A 23,098-nucleotide genomic window follows, 5' to 3' on the forward strand; every position below is an offset into this window, starting at 1 on the left:
CTCCCAAAGGTAGTATCTTGTCTCTTCAATGCCAGAGGCCTGTTTGGGGGGGGGGGGGGGGAGTGTGGAAGCTCGATACGTAGCAAAGCACTGCATTTAATGGAGGGTGTCATGGATCATTAACAACCTTGAAGAGCACGCTTTCAGAAGGCCTACATGGTCATGGTACCCACCTGCTGTATTGTCGATCCCAATTAACGATATTCGCCCCTCACAGGCATGCACAGTAACCACGTATTCTAATTGCGGTATGGTGCTACTACTCTGATGTCCTTCACTAAAAGGACGGGAGTAGGAACTACTGCTAGTCATAGGATTACTACTACTATTACTATAACTAAAACTAGTTGATGACAGTGCTGCTGATGATGACTGTTGTGTGGAGGGGCAGGGACGTACATTATGGCTTAGGCAAGAATGTGGGGAAGGAGGAGATTGGGCTTTGTCTCAGTGTGAGCAACGTGGCTGTGGATGCCGCTGCAGCTGCGACTAGAGAGGTGGTTGTTGCCTCATCCCTGAACCAGTTGTCAGAGGAAGGGTTGACCGCGGATGCCAGAATGGAGCTGGCGAGGGGGCAGAGGCAGCTGCTTGTGCTGTGGTGGCTTCCCGCGCAGCGACAAGGTGCGTATACAGTGGAGCATGCCGCACAAGACTGCCTCTGGGTGGTTTCTTCACCGCCCCCAGTACCTACACCACTGCGTGTTGCATGGATGATGGTGCTGTAGAGAAGGAATAATAAACATAATTAAGTTCCACGTTCCATACATCGATTGCTGCTCCAAGGACAGGAAGAACAGTGATTATTTGCAAGCAGAGTGAGTATGAATTACCTATATTGCCCTGGTCCTGTGACGTATCCCTCAGATCATCTGGCATCTCCTCATGGCGACGCAGCTCACTTTCCATCTCCTCCGCCCACTCAGGCATCTCCTCACCTGAACCACTGTGGATCAATCGATCGAGGTCTCTGAAATCGTCTACAACAGCAACATATTGATATACTATAAAAGAAACATATGCACACAAAACTAAGGAAAAAAAATTGACAAATGAAATAATAGCTCCCTGATAGCTGCGATGTGGGTGACATCACAACCTCTGTCCCTCCCTGCCCCTGCTATTCAAAATCATCTGCAACAACAACAACCAAGAATATGCAACATATTTTACGTATATAATGAAAGTGTTGTCTAACAGCAACGAATATGCACACTACCATGAAGAACAAAATATATAACAGACACACACAGTGGTTTCGGTTACTACAAGCCACACCATAAGTTGGGAAACGGGGCCAAATTTATAGTAGTTTATTGTCGAGTTGAGGTTTTCACAAATGTTTTATTCGTATCTTACAGAAACTAGCGGTACGGCAATAAACAGCCTTTTAAACACGCCGCTAACGGCAATCAAGTAATTTATAGCAATACAACAATTTAAAATTAAAAAAAAAAAACACAGAAGCTAGCAGTACGGCAATAAACAACCTTTCAAAACACGCCGCTAACGCCAATCAAAGTAATTTATAGCAATACAACCATTAAAAAAAAATTAAAGAACCTCAGTAAACAGGCTACTAAAGTAAATACAGAACTTTGTTAATAAGGTACGGTGAGGTAGTGAAGCTATCAACACCGCCATTAAAAAAATTAAACAGGTCTCAGCAAACACACGATTAATGGCAATAAAAGGAATTTACAAACTTGGAAGAATTTAAAAAAATTTTAAACGAAAGTGTCCTGGAATATCATTAGAACATAACAGATAAGAAGGACCCGTGTAAGGCGGCCACAAATCACCCACTCAGGGATGCTCAGGCTAGACAGAATACTGACCAATTTAAAAACGCCCGTAAACACAATTGCCACTCTGAGGCTGGTCACTGCACCGACTTTTAGCCAGCGAAAACTTGTCAGAAGATGGCTTAACTTGCTGACAGAATTAGAGCTAACCTCGTGCAAGGAAACATTACACTACACAGTCCTGAATGAACGACCACATGATCAACCAACAAGAAGCATGAATTTACTCATAACCTACGACAGAACAGTGAAACAATTAAACTGCCAAAACTACGCCTCCCATCGGACAGTAACGAGAGGAGGAGGAAAGATCAGTCTTCAATTACACCGGTGCCAGGGACAGGAAACCCGGTCGCCGGAGGCCACAAGGCAGAAGAGACGCTGGTTACACAAAATTATTACTTAATGATTAAACCTTCTACGGACGTAACTTGCAATTATGCTCGAACAGGCAGTACAAGATCTCCGATGGCAAGGATCCACACATCCGACCGCGCACGCTTCGCCAGCGTACCCAACACACCACGGTCACGCGACAACACGTTCTGTCACCGGAGTTCACGTCTTCTCTGCAACGTTGACGGGTAGTGACTGCTCCTTCATGTCTCCTTTTAAACTCTAGTGTTGAAACGGAGGATTTAAAGAAGCTTGTTAACGTCCCACCAAGGCGAAATGAACAGAAACTACTCGTGGGGCGATTCTGTATACAACCAATACGCAGGAGGCTCTTCCGTCAACTCGTCCCGCTCGTTACACACAACCGACATACATCATGTGGCTACTCGGTACAACCGACCACGCCTGCTTCGCGCTGGAGAGTCACACTGCCCTCCCGTGACCACCACACACACTGCGCGCAGCCCGCTCCATGCGCGCCACCACACGAGGTAACAACCGGTCAAAAATCTCACTTCCTCCATAGCAGTTTCCCGGAAGCAAAAACGCAGATATCGATAGCAGATGGAAAAGACAACCAAGCAGCCACTTAATGACAGACAACATATCAAACAAACATGCCAGGGGAAGAAAAGGAAAACCAATGCAATCTAAACACAAGGGTTAGCACGAGTCGATACACGGCTCAATAATATTTGCAACACTGCCGTTACTGATGCTGGATTTCAGCAGCCAGCTCATCAATTGTCTCCTGGGAGTGTGCTGAAACAATAAGAGAACGTATATTCTATACTACAAAATGCTGAGTGAAAAAATTACAGTTATCGACTTTGATTCTCGAAGGCTCTCGAAGGCTCACTGACCACTAAATAACGGCAGCACATTGCGTACGCTGTTGCTGCCGCTGCAATCTCTCCACTTCCAATTCACCTACCATTTGGTGGATGTATGCTGAAATAACAAGGAAAAAAATTACCACCTAAATCTGAACACATGCTATGACACTTCTTTTAACTTCGAAATCTGAACACACAAGGATTCGATACTACGAAACATTTTTTTTACAAAAATATACACTACAAAATCCGCCATCATGCTATGAAATTCAATGTGTGCTTCTTGCTAATTCCCGTTCCTGCAAAAGTCTTGGGCGTTTGCTGCTATTATCATATCCGCTGCTGCTGCTTGATAAATGCTTCATCTTGCAAGTAAACTAACAATTAACGCACACATGAGCGAGAAGAATACAATCAAGCTGGCCCAACCATGGACGATAGCAGAATTAGGATGGGTGTGGAGGGGATGTGGTTGACATATATTCACTGATTCGTCATTAGCCAATAGGAATGCAGTATTCTGAGTAGGGATGAAATTCTCCATCTGCATGTTTGGACAGGTTGGTTCATGCACGAACATGATGTAAGCACTTCAGGCAGCCAAGTAAACCGTCATGAACAAAAAGGATCACAGACGGTTACGAACAATGAGCTCAGTGTTCTGGGATACCTTGGTCAACAGGTTGGGACAGGTTGGTCAGATTTCCTCCAAGCAGTGGCATGGGACAGCAAGCACTCACTTGAGGCTTGCTAATAGCACGAGACAGTTGGCAATGATGGTGTGTGGTGTGGTCACGGGAAAGTGGCCAGTGCGTGAGAGCGCGGGATAATTCGAGACGGATGGCACGCACGGCCCCTGGCGTGTCTACCTGCGATCGATGCGAAGAAGCAATCGGAAAATTTTTAGCTGTCTAATTAATTGTGGTGGGTTATGGTAATGTCGATTTTGTGGCAGTATTCCTTGTACAATAGGAAAAAAGCAATCTATTTAATTACTTCTTTTCGATGTATTTTACAATACCTGCATCTTGCAAAACAGAAGAGAGTGATGAGCTTAAAACTGAATCCTTAAAAACTGAATTTTGTAGATAAACATTATGTCTTCTGTAGTGTAGTTGAGTTTCCTGCCATAGGATCCTTCCAGTCCAGCACAGATTGAGTCTTTTTCTCACCAATATTTTCTGAGAGGGGTGGGGAGGGAAGTGGAGGAGGGGGGGGGTCTGGAGAATTTTCCAAAGGGATTTATCGATTTAATTAATTAGTCAATTAATCTGATATCAAAAGTGTGGTTGTGTCAGCAAGGAGGAGGGGAGAGGACTTGGGGCTTACCAAAGAGGTGGAGGGGGAGGGAAAGGGGTTGGGGGTTTCTCAGAAGAATGAATTGTCCACTGGGGCTCATAAAAGAACACCAGAGGTCATAAATCAATTAACAGAAAGATAGGTTAAGGGGAAGAAGAAGCGGAGGGGTGGGGTAGGGTCCACATTCTTTAGTAAATTTGGCAACAAAGCAAAGTGGGGTATAAGAGACATTGCCCTACTACTACCACCACCACAGAGACATCACAACGTTGTTTGCTCACCTCTATAGGCGAGTTACATTCACTCACAAAATAATTCAGATACATAATAAATACACTTTTTATATTGAAAAGGCAACAGGTAAAATTTGTCGCTGGTCTGAACTGCTCACAGACTTGTGCCACGAAATTTATCTCTAGTGACTGCTGACAATACTTAATTTTAACCAGTTAACCTGCAGATACAAAACTCCACTGGCCTCCAGCAGGGCTAAACCTCTCACAGGAAGCAATTTGAGATAACATGACAATGCACTAAGAGACACAGGCTGTTCATAAGATTTATTGTGTTGCAACTGTTATTGACATATTATTTTCATTAGTATGTGCTAAAGACTACCCTTACGAAGATTTCTATGACATTTAAAAAACAATCAGTAATGGTATTACAAGTTTTGGCGTTCATGGACCACCCACATGCCAATCATATTGAATGATCACTCTGATAGATCCATGTCAGCTAAATGAAAGATTTCACTGAACTATGGTATTGTGTGCAAAACGACAAATGTCTGAATCCTTGGAGTAGTACTTTCTATAGACGTCAGCTGTTTGCTAAAGTACATACGATGCCTTGATGGATAATGAAATAATCGGCACAGACAATCGAATGCAGGTAAAAGGACATATATTGAGTAATACTGAATTATTTAAGGTATCCAGATTCAAACACTTATTACATCACAAATATCTGACACAACAAGATTTTAATGTAAGAAGTAATCTTCACACATGAAATGCATATCAGTGGCATCCATTAGCAAATTATTCCGATGATTCTAAATTTTGAGACAAAAGTAGTTTTTAGTTTTATACGTCACTCCCAGTGTCTTCATCTTGAAAACACAGTTCCCTCCAAGAATTATAAATAGTGATTTCATGTGGAAAAAAGTGGGACATCGCGAGGGAAAACATTTAACATTATAATCTGTTTATTTATATTTGTGTCTGAACGTCATCCAACAGTAAAACACTACTAGTAGTATTTCTGTATCAACTCTGACACAGCTTTGGCGCATTTATGTATGTTCCACACCATACTTTAATGAGTCATTAGATTTTTTTAAAGTCAGGGATGAAATTTTCTGCTTAAAATAGAGTGTATGCCTATGTAACGAATTAATATTTTTTGTAATTTTAGACTGTAGTTTGTTTTTGAGAATTTTTTTAAATAACAACTTGTCTTTTACGCCTTTCTGTCTGGAGCCATTGGACAATCAAATCATGTAATTAGCGTACTGTTGAGAATTGTTTACAGTAAGAAGTTATTGTGACTTAATTATGTTTCATTTGGATTTACTATATATACAACCTTTTGATCCTCTAAAAGATTGAATCTTTTATGTATTTTGCAACCTGCTAAGTTGGTTGGAAGTGGTTGGTTTGGCGACACAACGATCGCCCGCCATAAGCACGCCATCATTTCCAAGTTACGATGTACATCAATCAAGACTGCAATTTGTAATGATGATGCAGTCTGACTATTATTACAGTTACCGTACAAATCATTCCTTGCATTGAATTCTAACATATACCACAGTTCTGTGTCACCAAATTTTTCCACTCTCCATCAACGACTTCCATACCTGTTAATTTAGTTTCACAAAGATAACAGGCATTTAAATATCAGAAAGTAATAGACAAAACGGGAGACTTTAAATTTCAACTTATTAATTCTAAAGCCAACATTTTCATGATTTCATTATTCTCCTGCTGTTGTCAAAGTGATGCGACGTTGTTTTGTAAATGGTTTACTGTCGATTCCAAGACATTTAAAAATCCACACTGATACAAACAAGGAAGCGTTACAATACTTAGTAGTGTACCCATGATGTTAATGCACAGGTTGCCTACACACATGAAGAGGGGCAAGAGAGATGCTTTGTCAGCAGAAACCTAATGCAGCTTCATGAGCAACACTTGGTTTCGTCAATCATCCCCGCCCCTCCCCCCCCCACCCCCCCACCCCCACACACTCACACCAGTCATTCAGAGCCAGGGTTTAAACCAGATTTTAAAACGAAACAGCCAATCAGTATGTTTACTAATTTGTTCTCTACACCTCCCATTCTGCAATGAGTAAAGTCAAATATTTGCAATCTACTTGGTGCAAGGCTCAGTGGATGCTAAAATTAAATACACCCTACTCCTAAATTGTCTGTACTGTTTAAAATATGTGTGATATTACTGATACAATTTACAGGTTAATCTGCAATTATCTATGAGTGAAGTTCCATCTATGTACCACACTTAGTCACGGCACAATGACGCCCCAAATCATATATTCCGGCTTTTAAATCTTTTGTATTGATGGTCTATGGGTGGTACAAAGTACATATTAGCGAAAATAATACTCTAAACAGGAAAGGCAGTGATGAATGATAGTTTAAAACAAATAAATAGGCATTCAGAACACAAATAGTATTCTAACACCAGAAGCTCTGTGTGCCATAATGCTGAGAGTGATGTCAGCTACTGGAAGAGTGCCGTTATTGTGTAACATACTGGTTAAGACATAGCGAACATAGCCGTGGACACAAATTAAGTGCCACAATACTATTTACACATCTAAATTGTCTGTGTTATTGTTCGATAACAGTACATAACATACTAAGCGAGCAATGTACTTGTAGTTGACAGTTCCTCTTACAGCTAAATGACACTATGTTGCTGTTGATACAATAACGAACTTTCACACCTGACCAAGCACAGTATTAGGTGGGAGAAGACAATAAATCATGGCCTACACTACAAAAATATAATTGTCATTACTGACTGGCTCTTCCCCCATGAACCATGGACCTTGTCGTTGGTGGGGAGGCTTGCGTGCCTCAGCGATACAGATGGCCGTACCGTAGGTGCAACCACAACGGAGGGGTATCTGTTGAGAGGCCAGACAAACATGTGGTTCCTGAAGAGGGGCAGCAGCCTTTTCAGTAGTTGCAGGGGCAACAGTCTGGATGATTGACTGATCTGGCCTTGTAACATTAACCAAAACGGCCTTGCTGTGCTGGTACTGCGAACGGCTGAAAGCAAGGGGAAACTACAGCCGTAATTTTTCCCGAGGACATGCAGCTTTACTGTATGATTACAGATTCAGAAGGATGTAGGTTGCAGTAGGTACTGGGAGGTGAAGAAGCTTGCACAGGATAGAGTAGCATGGAGAGCTGCATCAAACCAGTCTCAGGACTGAAGACCACAACAACAACAAACTGACTGGCTAACATAGCTTTGTTTATTACTTATGATCTTGGACCTACCTGTGTTACGTTACATCGTGGTACAAAAAAGACATTTGCCGCTCAGAACTGTGGGGCCAAGGTTCTCTAAAAAGTTTACAGACTGTATCTCCACAATCAATTACTAAACAATACCAATATCCATAAGAAGTTTATCCACAGAAGTTACGTTTCCTGACAAATTAGCACAACAAAGCAAACTAAAAATGGTGCCTACTGACAAGATCTTCAATTGCCTTGTATCACTTATACGCACATATTCGTAATACACAAGTATAGCTTGGAAATGCGCCAGATCCGAGATGTTAGTTTCATAAACACTGCTCGGTCTGCTTATGACAAAGACTATGATGAACAAGGTTCAACACAGATCTCTGATCGTGAACAAAAATTCGATCCTTGCACCACGATAAATAACACTCGAAACTGTCTGTATTATTTATTAAAATACGAAAAATTTTCTTCTATAACAGTACAAGAAACAGATGAGTCACTTATTGGTACTACTGATCTAACTAACAGATTAAAATATACTATTGGTTGTATGGTCTACATGTCAAAAGCCAAAATAAAAAGACAAGTTCCCTAGGCGATAACAAAATTTCGAATTTAGTACCACATTTTAAAGTAACTAAAAATTGTCTATATTATTGGTTCGATAACAGTACAAAACGCACATTGTACCACTGATATAATTTACAGGTTAAAGTGCACTTGTCAATGACAGAACTTTGATCTTTGTACCACATTTCACAGAAATGAAATTTTCTGCGTTTTTTATCAAAATACGTAAATATTTGTTCTATATACATATAAACCCATGTGCGTAATTCATTTGCAACACTCGTCTAAGTTAAAGGTTAAAGCACATACATCAGTAAGTACAGCTCAGTGTTTGTGACACTCTTTACAGAAACACACACTTTACAGAAACCAAAACTATCTGTGTTATTTATACAAACACGTAATAATTTTTTGTATCACAACACAAACATGCGTGGCTTGCTTATTGGTACTTTGTTACTACTAATCTAACTTACGGGTTAGGGTACACTTGTTGAGGACTGACTTCCTCTGTCACCCAGCAGAGAGTACATGACACTATGATGAAACAGTGAACTGATTGGTAGTTGTAACATGTGAATTTAGTACACATTGCCTGCCATAAGGCGAGTTGTTAAACCATAATAACTAGTTCCTAAATTGTAACAAATTGCTCCGTACATCACCATGGATATGACGTGTGGTAGGTTGGTACACTGTAACAACGAGCCCCTCAGTGTAACTGTAATGAAATGCCCCATATGTCGCCGTGAACTTGATGTGGAGAAGGTCGTTACACTGTAACAGCTAGTCCCCTAACAAATTTTTAATGAATGGCCCCATTTTTAATTCGATTACAGATAAGCGCAATTATGGGCCGATGGGTCTACCTTTCGCAAAAAGAAAAAGTGTTTTGGTTAAAGGTGGACACCCACAGACTAGCAGGAGAGGTATCATGTTACAACGATTGCTAAGCGTCATATAAAGTTCTAACAAACTGCAACTCCTGTTTGTTCCCAACTCTGATGCAGTACCAACTTCTTACTGAGGATTTTTTGTTGTTTCGTTTCTACAGTGTGATTCTATTCATATTGCCACATTGTCACTAACTTGCAAAAAGAAGAAAAATAATATTTAAATAGTGTAAATTATGGTCTGTGTTTTTCTACATTAATTCCTTGTTCGTTGTACCAAGATGCAGACATACAAATAGGCTATTTCGCATATGCTGTAGTGGTCTACGCTTAAGAAGGCGTGTGGTGTGACAATGTGCTGTAGGAACTTGCAGTGTACAACATGATCTCTGCACAAATATCGTCGTTCCACCTTATGTAACAGAAGCGTACCCTTTTCGGTGTAGACTGAATATTTTTCATTGATATTCAAGTTGGTTTATATATGAAGAGAATGTTTACCTATCGTGAAGTTTATAATGTGACATCTAAAGGAAACACAACATGTATTATGCCATAAGCGGCAGTGATAAATGGCTGAAAACATATATTTTTTTTCGAGAAAGGATTAGCAGCAAAAAAACAGCGTCCCAGTGTCTCACACATCCCAACGTTGCCAGATACTAGGGAAGCCAATGGCTACTGTACATGGTGTAGAGCACAGACAGAACACACTGGGAATGACACAAATTATCACTCAGTGCAAAGCGCATCATGAATTCACCTTGCTATATACACACCATTCTCAGACTAATGTGGAAAGTCACCTCGGAAACACATCTAAGTTATTCTGCCTGATGAAAGACAAACTCGTGTTCGATTGGTCCCTCTCTGCCAGCTACCGTACTACACAAAACGCAATACAAGCAAGTTGCACTGAGTGTGCAATTGAAAGGGAGAAATTAAAAACGAAGGCAACTGATTTTGCGGTTCAGTTGCAGAAAATTGGACTGGATGTTTGCCCATAGTAAATAGAAGTTTCTGTATGACTGACTAGTAACGAACTTTTAACTATATCGACCCTCCTAGAATGGCTGCCCAAAAAGCGCGCTTCGGGCTTGTAGGAGTGACGTCAGAGAATCGAGGGCAGTCTGAGAGCGCCCCGGGACGAGTGGCGAGGCGGCCTCGTGTCTGGTCAGGAGGGCTGCGCGTATCTGCGGTGTATCGGGGACCGCGCCATGCATCACGGCCGGAGCGCCCACACCACGCCACAGCACGCCAGAACAAACGCCTTCCGCTTCCGAGGGCGCCGCCACCAGCCGCCAGCCGCGCTGCGGTCGCCGCGGCAGCTATCTGCGCTTCCGCGCCCGGCCGATAGAGAGCTCTGAGGGCGGCTTCCGGCAGCCGCTCCCGGAAGGCCACCCCCGACCCCTTTGCTGCGCTGTGTGGGGTTTGACGCGCTGCCGCCCTCGTGTTCGGTTATTAGGCGGGCGCTCTTCTTGAGTTACTGCCTTTCCCTGCCGGCCGTATCACCTGCGCGGCTCACACAGCGTCAGGGGAAGGGGAGCGCCCTGCGTAAAGCACAGGCGTCGCCGGACCCCAGGCGCCGGACGCCCACAAAGCACGTTACATGCCTTTTTCGCCGCTCGCGTTTCGCTTCTATTTTCATCAAAGCATCAGAGGCCTAAAATAATTTTTAGCTATGGATGAATTTTTGTTGCTTTGTATACAGGGTACATCAGAACAACTTGGGACAATCTATTGAGGTCCGTTTCGTTTCGCCAAGAGGAAAAGATGTCACCCGAAATTTGTCCCAAAATGATTAATTCCTGAATTAGTAATGAAATAATGTTGTTTAAGGCTGCGTTACCTGTTTGCCTCTCGGGCTTATCAGAACTGTTTACAGTGCGTCCCACTAATAGCGTCTCATGGTAAATGTTCAAAATATACCCGTTTTAACTTCTAGTTCGAAAAAAAAGAACTCAGTGTTCAGATAAAACAAACACAGATCACGTTATTATTTGATTTATTACTATAGCCCTTATGGTGAAATAACAGTTCTACAATTTTCTCAGTTGGCCTTTGACCTGAGTACACTGTTTAGGTTTCAACACGTACATCGTTCAGCCGTTAACAGTTACAAGAAATTGAATTTTGTAGCATAGAAATGAATATATCACATTGAAGTAATTAAACAATATTTTTCAAAATGGTTCAAATGGCTCTGAGCACTATGGGACTTAACATCTGTGGTCATCAGTCCCCTAGAACTTAGAACTACTTAAACCTAACCAACCTAAGGACATCACACACATCCATGCCCGAGGCAGGATTCGAACCTGCGACCGGAGTGGTAACGCGGTTCCAGACTCAAGCACCTAGACCGCACGGCCACACCGGCCGGCCAATATTTTTCACTATCATAAAAAAATGAAAAGCTACTTAATTTTGAAATACAGGAGTAATAATTAAGTTTTTCTCTAGAAAAATGATTACAAACAGGCTTGTAAAGTCACTCTTCTTTGAGATTTATTACCACCAAAAATTGTTTAATCTGTTTGATGTTATGTCCTAACTATATTACGTGTGTAATAATGCTCTCATTAAGTGGCCCTCCTTTCTGGCATTGGATTTCTGCAGCTCGGCGAATCTACTCCCCTGCTACTCAATGTCTCGCTGCTGAGTTCGTCATAGTCTACATCTCAGAATTAAATTAGACTGCTCTAACAGACCGTTCACCAACGGCCTTGCCGCAGTGGTAACACCGGTTCCCGTCAGATCACCGAAGTTAAGCGCTGTCGGGCTGGGCTAGCACTTGCATGGGTGACCATCCGGTCTGCCGAGCGCTGTTATCGAGCCCTTGTAAGGGAAACTGAGGAGCTACTTGATTGAGAAGTAGCGGCTCCGGTCTCGGAAACTGACATACGGCCGGGAGAGCGGTGTGCTGACCACATGCCCCACCATATCCGCATCCAGTGACGCCTGTAGGCTGAGGATGACACGGCGGCCGGTCGGTACCTTTGGGCCTTCATGGCCTGTGCGGGTGGAGAGTCAATAGACCGTTCGGGAGATGTCCCAGCAATGATACGATTCTACAATGGAGTCTGGTAAGCATTATCCGTCCTAGAATAACCTCAAAAGGAGGAAAACACTTTTGCGATGAGTAAAAATTCTCCCTGAGAAGTTCGGACCATGCGCAGGCTCCACGGCTGCTGTCAAAGCCCGTCTGTCCGAACGTCTACTACGACGTGGAACATGTCGGGACTCACATATGCTGTACCACTTAAAATAAAGAAATCGTAGTTACTACCTATTGATAATGAACATATTATTAAGAAACAACCACAATTATCGTTCGTATCTAACTTACAACAATTTTATCAAATCATGAAACTAGTAGAATTCCATATTGTACAAAATGGCTGACTTTCAACGATTTTTTAAACTAGCTTCGGGCAAATACTCAATAAATATCTACTCAATCAGAGAGCTAAGACCAGAGTGTCCAATTACAGTTCATTAACTGCTTATTAGCAAAGCTGAAAGAGAAGCGCTGCTCGCCAGTGAGCGCATAGCTTCTTTCTCGCAGAAACAAATCAAGGACTGTACGTTACGTAGAATTTTTTAGTTAAGATGGTTAATGCGTCTTCCCTGTATTCCTGTGGTCAAATTTCAAAATTGCTAACTGCAGTAAATCTTATGAAACATCTAGGAACTAACTCATAAACGCTTATAAGTAAAGGTACCCCAAGCTATTTATGAGAGGAATATTGTTCTCTACGTTGCTGGAACTTAGAACAAGCGAAGGTTAGGTTATTACTGTCCCAAACACCTAAATTTATAGAATCGCAAATGTATAGAATTTCTTAGTTATATGTGATACAAATGAGCAGGGAAGCTGTTGTGATTAAAACTCATCAGCGTTATCGTAGAGATATCTCTATGGTGTAAAGACATGTTATGAAACCAATGTAAGAGAGGTACGAAGGGTTGAACACAGCCATAATACTTTATTTCTCTTCCCACTTGATTTTTCAAAAACAATTGATTAATTGTAACTGTACAATTTTTCAACATGTAACAGACATATTCACATCAAGTAGCACACACAGAAAATTCGGCACATTAAAAAAAGTTTCAGCTTTTTTCACAGTATTTTTCACTTTTTCACAGTAGTTAACATTTCTTTATAGGCTAAAGCTACAGCATCAGCACTACCAGCAGTTTATAGCCGTCATCATCTTCTTCTTCAACATCTTCTTGTATTTATGTCGTGGTCATTATTTTTATCATGTTCCCATAGGTGTCCGTATATTTTGCGTATGCTGTGGTTTTCCGGCTTTCGTTTCCAGTACATGATAAATGGTCGCAGTAAGATGTTGCTTGGTGATATTTTATGTATATTGCAGTATCCACAGGCACCCAGATTCCAACGTTGTTTGTTGTTCATGGGTGTCTTAGTCTTTCTGGTCGTTTCAGTTTATCTACATTTGCAGGGGTTTCCTGCAGTGACAGTCACTGACTGAGAAAATTGCACAGATCAAAACTACATCGTTCCATTAATGTATCAACATTTCCATATATAGACATAACACATTGGTCAGACAGGTTGTGTATTTTGATTTTTGTGGAATTTTTCATTGGTAGGAAATTTGTCGTGGAAGATCGTGTGATTTGGATTTAATGTCCGACGTGTATGTTTTTCGGGATGACGTTCATTTCAGTGGAGAATGTTATTGTTCGGTTCGTTTGTAGTGGGCTGTTGGTGTCAGGATATTGTAAACATCTCTATTGGTAAGAAATTCTGGTTTATCCACTTTGCTATCATTTAACTAAACTCATGATTGTACTGCCTGATGTGCTGATATACAATGTCAATTTATAATCACTCTTCCTGTTTAGTAAGTTGTTAACAGTGGTTGTAGTGGATATAAAAGATAAAAGAGAGAAAGGGCGATTGTAAGGAAAACATGAACGACGAAAATCGGAGAAGCCTTTGTTGTAGGCCCATTTTTAACAAGGTGAAGTGTGACCATGCAAAGTTGATTAATCAGTTTTGTGCCTCAACATTAACTTTGCAATAAAATGACGCTCATAAATCGTCAACGGGTCTCGTTATCAAGCAACTGAATATAGACAGGTCTGTTTTCTGGAACGCGCTATGAACATTTAAGACTGCGACAATGGCGGCCGATCCATTGGATAAGGGCAAAGAGTAAATTGAATAACAGACGAATAAAGTAAATATTCATATTAGTTTAATTCAGCTTATTTAAAATAACATCGTAAGACACCACATTTAATTCCAACTGTTCACTAAGACGGCTATTAGGTAAGAGAGTGCTACACAGTATTGAGACACTAGCAGTTGTTCCAAAAATCAGTTAGGAGCGAGGAAAAAATCATAGTACATATCTCTGAGATCGGGAAGGTGTGACGATGATAATAAATCGTGGAATTAGAAATCCTAGCTCCGTCTATCGCTGGCGTGTTACTTTTGGCGTGTGTTCGACTACTACATTTTTGATTAGGCCCTGATTTTGCTTCCTTACCTCTTTCTTTATGCTTTTAATTAAAAGTGTTCTGGGCTTATGCCTCACTTTCACAGAATTAAGACCTCCTTTTGCAAATGGTGGAGACAGCGTGTCGAATTGTACTTTAAACACATTGCCACTCGATAAAAACAACAAAAAGACTCGTTGGATGTTGTGGGCCAGTGGGTCCAGCATGAGCCTTGTACCATAGTCTACTTAGTATTGATGCGTCTGTCGTCTTCACTGTTTTAATTACGTCCACTTCGCTGTTAGAGTGAATTTTCAAAACGTGTCTTATTTAGTTTTTAAGGTTCAAATGGTTCAAATGGCTCTAAGGACTATGGGACGTAACATCTGAGGTCATCAGCCCCTAGACTTAGAACTGCATAAACCTAACTAACCTAAAGACACGACACACATCCATGCCCGAGGCAGGATTCGAACCTGCGACCGTAGTAGCCGCGTGGTTCCGGACTGAATTTTAGTTTTTATCTCCAGTTGTAGGTTACCATCTGAGCTGCAACTACATTAAGGCAGAGACCAAGTGATGTATGCGATGTGCCAGTTTTTCACCGTCTGTGTAGTGAGTAACGTTCGCACGTTGTCCGGTGTTTAAGAGAGTCGCGTAGTTTTGGCGCCTGTCACTGTTGTGAAATCTCTGAGAATATGCGCTTACTTAGTGTGGTGTTCAGGCGATGAGACAGTTCCACAGATGTCGTCTGCATACGTCAAGCAGGACATTTTGATGTCATGGACTTTAAGTTGTGTATATGTGATGCTATGTTAACTACTAACCGTTCGACGTCGATAGCACACATTACCACAGACAGCGAACACCCTTGTCTCACTGACTGACCAACAGAAATTTTTCTTCAACGTAGGTGAATAGTAAGCCACCCCTGAATTTACTTTCCGCAGCTGTGCAGATGACAGCTCAGCGTAAATGCTGGCGTTATAACGCTTCTCCCAGTTTTGCCAGTACCGGTACATCACAAGGTTTTTACCTAAAAGATATTCTATCCACAGTTTGACCCCTAGCGTTAGTTTTTTGAACTCAGCATTGAGGAGTGTGATAGACCTCATCTGCCCTATCCTCTTGGCGTGTTCCTCATTGGATGCTACAACTATAATTCTCTCTTTCGGTTCCTTGCATATATGGTCAGCATGCCATATGTCATTTGCCAATTCCTGTAGTAATAATTTGTCAAAATGTTGGAAAAAATCAGCGGAAACCTCCTCGGAAGCCGGAAATTTTCCTTTCTGTGCCTGGGAAGCTGGTGTTTGGTTTCCTGGTCCACAAGAAATTCTTGAAGAAAGATTATGCCTTCAGGTGTGAGGTTATTTCCTACCTTCAATAAAATATCACGGAAGTAGACGTGTGCGTGAGACTTTATTTCACGTAATGTAACAGTTGTGCGGATTCGTCACAGACTTTGTCGATCATTTGCAGAGGGACATAGTTTCATCTACGGTCGTGTCTTTCGGTTTGGATCTAACAATGATGTCTTCTGGGTGATGTCGTCTAATATTCGTAATTTTGGCTTTGTGTTTTTTGATTTTGCAGTAGATGTCAGCATTAAGGATGTTTACACTTTGATAGAATTCTCGAAGTCACTGATGATAAAATTACAATACCTATTTTTGCCAGAAATATTTTTGTCTTGAGTAGTTGGTAATAGTAAATGACAATAGTAGTTTTGCGTAATAGAACTACCATTCCATAGTGGTGGTATATCAGTCCTCGCGGGGAAGGATCTGTTGCCATTTCCGCGGTACCGTCTCATAAATTTCTTGACCGTTGAGAAGATTTACATTTAGCTTCCAGTATCCTCTGCCACGATATACCGTCTGACGGTGCAAATTAATGCAACATTAGTAGGCAGTAATCGGAAACATTAATAAGCCCAGTGTCTCAGTTTGTGATTTTGGTAATAAGCTCAGAAACAGTTTCAAAAGTTTGTAAGGGTGATTGCAGGCAAATTGAAGCAGCCTGCCAGAGACAATGTCGCCAGACGTGTTCTTCGTTTGGTTTCCTCAAACCGAACAAACGTAGCTTTTGCTCACCTAGCTGAACTTCGTCATTCCGAGAAAGACGCTTTTTAACTGGTAATGAGCATTTCAGGAAGTGGTAACCCTGGGACCCACAGATGTCTGTGCATTACTGCATTTTAGCGAGCCGCCCGTGACCGGAAGTTAGAGGAATCAACGGATGTCATTTTTCGGCTAACTTATCAAAATCAAGTCATTCACAAAATGCCTGTTGACTTCTGCCTCGGGTTCTTCGGCCGACGTTCGTTTGACGATTTTACAGACGTTTCGCCAGCACGAGTGGCTGGCATTGTCAAAGCTTCCCCCTCCATTGCTGGTGGTGAACGGGAGCCGAGCTCGCGGCCGCAGACTATATGTACCTGGCGCGCCAACGTCCGAGGGCTTCTCCGCAGTGATTTCCGGTGTGGTTCTCCTCTTGCTACCTGCGACGGTCGTTCGCTGCAGCACGGGAAGCCAGGATCCGTTTACTTTAGGGCTTCCTTCTTTCTTGTTGAAGTTATTCCCGTGTTTTTGTATTTCTATAGCCTCTCTGAACAAGCGGGTGTGATGGTGCTTCTCTACAGCCAGAACTTACAGTGCGTGCTCTGCTATGGCCAATTTTTCCACCTGCCACAACTTTCAATGTCGCTAATGTTCTTTGATCCTGGTGTTGATTGATCGTCCAGTCATTCCGACATAAACTTATTAGCATACGCATGGTATGCGGTATATTCCTGACATTGCAAGTGGGTCCCTTTTCTCCTTTACCGATCGAAGACACTCTTTGATCTTCTTTGTCGGTTTGAAAATCGTCTTTACGCCGTGTTTGCGCAATATAGGGCCGATTCTGTCCGTCACTCTGGGAATGTATGGCGGAAAGGCCGTATACGACATTTCTTTTTCTGAGTTGTCGCTTCGCCGAGTGTTTGGCTCTGTTACACTTCTAATGTAACTTGTGGAGTACCCATTGCTCTTCAGAACACTATCCAGGTGTTGCATTTCGCGTCTGAGGTGCTGCGGCTCACATATTCGTGCTGCTCGCGTTAAGAGCGTATTAATAACGCCTCTTTTCTGGCTAGGGTGGTGGTTTGATAGTTTGTGCAGGTATCGGTCCCTGTGTGTCGGTTTCGATACACGCTGTGTCCCGGGTTTTCACCATTCGTTGTGACCGGCACATCTAGGAATGGTAGTTTCTTGTCCTTTTCTACTTCCATGGTAAATTTTATGTCGGCATGAAGGCTGTTCAAGTGTCTTAGGCAGTCACCGAGCTGTTCTTCACCATGGCTCCACACAACGAAAGTATCATCGATGTATCTGTACCACACCTTAGGTTTACTAGTCGCCAAGTGCAGTGCCTGTGCTTCGAAATGTTCCATGAAGAAGTTGGCCACCACTGGACTAAGAGGACTACCCATGGCAACGCCTTCCAGCAGTTCGTAGAAATTTCCATTCCACGCGAAATAGCTCGTGGTGAGACATGCATGAAAGAGGTTCCTGATGTCTTGTGGGAAAATGGAAACGATGTGCTCCAGAGAGTCACTGAGTGGTATTTTCGTAAACAAAAAAACAATATCGAAGCTGACAAGGATATCGTTTGGTGCAACTTTTCAGTGAAATGTCCTGAGCCCTTTATGTATGTGTCAGTCTCCCCCACGTGCGGCTGGAGCAGAGAGGCCAAGTGCTTTGCCAGTTTGTTGGTCGGTTAGCCAGGACCGCTAACAGTCGGTCTTAGTGGAACGTTATTCTTTTGGCTCTTAGGTAATCCATAGAGCCGAGATGGTAGAGCTTCTATGTTGCGCAAGTTTCTCTGTATGTCCGCCGGCAGAGAAGACGCCTTGATTAACCGATTCGTATTCCGTGTGAAAGCCTTAACAATTTTGTATCAAGTGGTTCACTCTTCGACAGCAGGAGGACGCAAAACGGCAGCAGCGCTCCCGCTAGCCTAGTCTGCACAGTCAGCAATGCTAATTTACGGCAAGTGCACTGGGCCCGCAAGTGTTCCGTAGAGTTACAAAAGGTTGCCCGTCATAGGTTGTCAGTGTCCAGAATCTCTTAGTGTACAAAAATAAGAGGAATACATTGCTGCAAATCAGCACCGTACTAATGGCTTGAACGCCGTTATCTACGTTGAGATGCAAACTTATCTTTTGTAGTATTCCGATGGCCAACTCCTGTACCTTACTCACCTCCTATCCCAATAGCGAATCCGCCCTTTTTGTGTTCCATGATCTCAAAAAAGTATATGACCGTGTATGGCAACCCGCCTCCTTCTAAGGTCCAGACCTATGCACATCTCATAAATTATATCCACCTCGTCGTATCCTTTCTCTCCAACCGCCAATCTTATATCGTCAACAATACCAACTCCTGTATTTGCCATTCCACTTGAGGTGTGCGTCAAGGATCTGTCCTCTCTCCTCTCCTATATGCCAAAGCCCACCTCTCATGATCATCTCCTCCAGTGTGCCGATGACACCACCTTCCTCGCCCTCTACTGTGCCCTCCAGAAATCCCAACGATCCCTTCAGTTCCATCTCAATCGGTTCACGTTATGGTGCAACCAGAGTCTCCTTAAAATGAAACCTACCAAAATCCGGGCAATAATTATAGACCAAACCACCAGCAGCTTCCGTCCCCACGACCTTACCATTTACGACCGTCCAATCCAGCTAACTAACACACTAAAGTACCTCGGACTAACAGTTGATCACCGACTAATGTGGAAGCCCAGTTTACTAACCATTCAACAGAATGGTTAGTAAACCAATAGACTAAAATTACTAAAACTACAAATCCGCCGAACATGGGGACAGCAAACTTCCACGATCCTGGGTAGTCTCTGATAAGTCTCTGATCTGACCCATCCTCTGCTACGCAAATGTGGCCTAGGCTTCCGCTCCTCCCTTCTTTTATCGCGTCCTGCAGATCCTCGGACGCCCCGGCTTCCGCATAACCTATCCCCTACCCGCATGCTCCATCAACTTATAAAATTCCCCACCTTACTCTTGCATCTTGAACACCTCAGAGTATCCTATGTTACTCGCAAACCATTTACACCCCCCATTCCCCTTCCCCTTAGCTTTCCCGCTCACTGCTCACCTGCCCTAGTACTCTACCGCTTCTCTATTAATACATTACTCGAACACGCCACCTCCACATCCTCTTCCAAACAAACTTGAATCGCTTTCCATTACCCAAACATGAAATCAGCCCTGGTATATCATACTCATCTAACCAGATCTAGAAGATCGTATCTGCCCTCCACTTGTTGGGGTTCCTTTCCCCTCCACTCCTCTCCACCCACTTCCTAAGTCGTGGTTCGGAATCGATCCCTCTTCATTCTTCCTAAGTCCCTCTTCCAAACATCCATCCCCATAAACAGCCTCCTATGCACTAACAAGAATGCTACGTTCTTATGATACCCTTATCACTGGCAATCTTCATCCACTACTCACTTTACTCATCTATCTTTAACTTATGCAACTGCTAATCTGTTTTATATATTCGTGTGAATATATTCATCTTCCATTCACCTGTGTCTGTATTCTAATTAATCAACAAATCATCCTTTTGTATTCAACTTACGAAACTGACAACCTGTCTTCTACTGTATAAAAGATCCATTTTTGACGACTGCCCTGCCCAATTTTTATACTATGTTTTAAAATTTTTCCTCTCATGTGGCTAATTTTTATACTTTTATTAAAAATTTTTACTCTCATGTGGCTGACGATCGGCAAATTGTATCCGCTGACAGCCCACACGCCGCACATATGGAATGAGGAGGATGAAATGACATTAATGAAGGAAAAAATTATAATGTTATCAGTGGCGGCTCGCAAGTATACATTCTGAGTGTTCACAAATTTTTAGATTCAGAAGAAGTAATAGCAACTGCTGTGTAACAGTTATGCTTATAAACAAATTTATACAACTAAAGTCCTTGTCAATAATAACAATAACAACAATAATGTGCACAACTTATCTGACAAGCGACAGAAATTTTTGTGGAATTTATTTGTTTTCCGCATAATTAAGTACAGTTTAGGGCAATAACGAAATACACTACTGGCCATTAAAATTGATACACCAAGAAGAAATGCAGATAATAAACACGTGTTCATTGGACAAATATACTAGAACTGACATGAGATTACATTTTTACGCAATTTGGGTGCATAGATCCTGAGAAATCAGTATCCAGAACAACCAGCTCTGGCCGTAGTAACGGCCTTGATACGCCTGGGCATTGAGTCAAACAGAGCTTGGATGGCGTGTACAGGTACAGCTGCCCATGCAGCTTCAACACGATACTACAGTTTATCAACAGTAGTGACTGGCGTTTTGTGATGAGCCAGTTGCTCGGCCACCATTGACCAACGTTTTCAATTCGTGAGAGATCTGCAGAATGGGCTGGCCAGGGCAGCAGTCGAACATTTTCTGTATCCAGAAAGGCCGTACAGGACCTGCAACATGCTGAAATGTAGGGTTTCGCAGGGGTCGAATGAAGGGTAGAGCCACGGGTCGTAACACATCTGAAATGTAACGTCCACTGTTCAAAGTGCCGTCAATGCGAACCAGAGGTGACCGAACCGTGTAACCAATGGCACCCCATACCACCACGCCGGGTGATACGCCAGTATGGCGATGACGAATATACGCTTCCAATGTGCGTTCACCGCGATGTAGCAAACACGGATGTGACCATCATGATGCTGTAAACAGAACCTGGATTCGTTCGAAAAAGTGATGTTTTGCCATTCGTGCACCCAGGTTCGTCGTTGAGTACACCATCGCAGGCGCTCCTGTCTGAGATGTAGCGTCAAGGGTAACCACAGCCAGGTCTCCGAGCTGATAGTCCTTGCTGCTGCAAACGTCGTCGAACTGTTCGTGCAGATGGTTGTTGTCTTTCAAACGTCCCCATCTGTTGACTCAGGGATCTAGACGTAGCTGCACGATCCGTTACAGCCATGCGGATAAGATGCCTGTCATCTCGACTGCACGGCGTTCCGTATTACCCTCCTGAACCTACCGATTCCATATTCTGCTAACAGTCATTGGATCTCGACCAACGCGAGCAGCAATGTCGCGATACGATAAACCGCAACCGCGATAGGCTACAATCCGACCTTTATCAAAGACGGAAACGTGATGGTAAGCATTTCTCTTCCTTACACGAGGCATCACAACAACGTTTCACCAGGCAACGCCGCTCAACTGCTGTTTGGGTATCAGCAATCGGTTGGAAACTTCCCTCGTGTCAGCACGTTGTAGGTGTCGCCACCGGCGCCAACCTTGTGTGAATGCTTTGAGAAGGTAATCATTTGCATATCACAGCATCTTCTTCCTGTCGGTTAAATTTCGCGTCTGTAGAACGTCATCTTCGTGGTGTAGCAATTTTAATGGCCAGTAGTGTAAGATCTAAGCTTTCACAACTCTCCATTTCACATGTTTGTGTAAGTGGGAGTTTTCGTGCTTTCCCATTTTTTTTGGACAGGTGTATAACATCGCTGACAGATGTACTTGTATTAGTTCACGGATTTACTTCCGGATTGAAATAAGATATTCTTGCGCTCCACCAACACAACTAACTGTACACTTCCTTCTTAAACGTTCGCTTGTAGCCGTGCTTGTTTGATTTCGTCACTCTCTCAATCGAAGGACCTGTTATTGGAGGCCCCAGTTGCTTTGCGGCTATCTTTTCCTGGTAACTTACTTTTCTGTTACCAGAATGAAATTTTCATTCCGCAGCGGAGTGTGCGCTGATATGAAACTTCCTAGTAGACTAAAGCTGTAAGCCGGACCGAGACTCGAAATCGGGACCATTTCCTTTCGGAGGCACGTGCTCTACGGATTGAACTACTCAAGTACAACTGACGGCGCATTCTCAGAACTTTACTTCTCTGTTAGCATTTATAATAGATTCAACATAGTTCATGTTGATACTGCACACAAAAGTCGATTCCCACAAAGTAAACAGAAATGATTAAATGGGGTAGTAATGTCTACCAAAATGGTCACTTGACTAGAATACAAATGCGGCGCTGGATTCATAAGGGCCTAAAGCACACCGCCGTCGGTCCCACACTTAAGTGAATAGCAGAGAAACCAGTGATAGCAGATTTTCGTGAATCTCAAATATACAATGTGGGCCTATAGCACAGATAAACTTGACTCACCATAAGATCAACAGATTTCAAGCATGAATAGGTGCTACAATCTCACAATCGACGGTAAGGTTCTTTAGGCT

At 42.7% G+C, this 23,098-nt stretch overlaps 1 pseudogene; it reads left to right on the forward strand.

Annotated features, from left to right (window-relative positions):
- Positions 1-12,023: 12,023 nt before the first annotated feature.
- Positions 12,024-12,141, forward strand: LOC126191882 (5S ribosomal RNA; annotated as a pseudogene).
- Positions 12,142-23,098: the final 10,957 nt, after the last annotated feature.

The sequence above is a fragment of the Schistocerca nitens genome, chromosome 6 (genome assembly GCF_023898315.1).
Source record: "Schistocerca nitens isolate TAMUIC-IGC-003100 chromosome 6, iqSchNite1.1, whole genome shotgun sequence".
Classification (NCBI taxonomy): Eukaryota; Metazoa; Arthropoda; class Insecta; order Orthoptera; family Acrididae; genus Schistocerca; species Schistocerca nitens.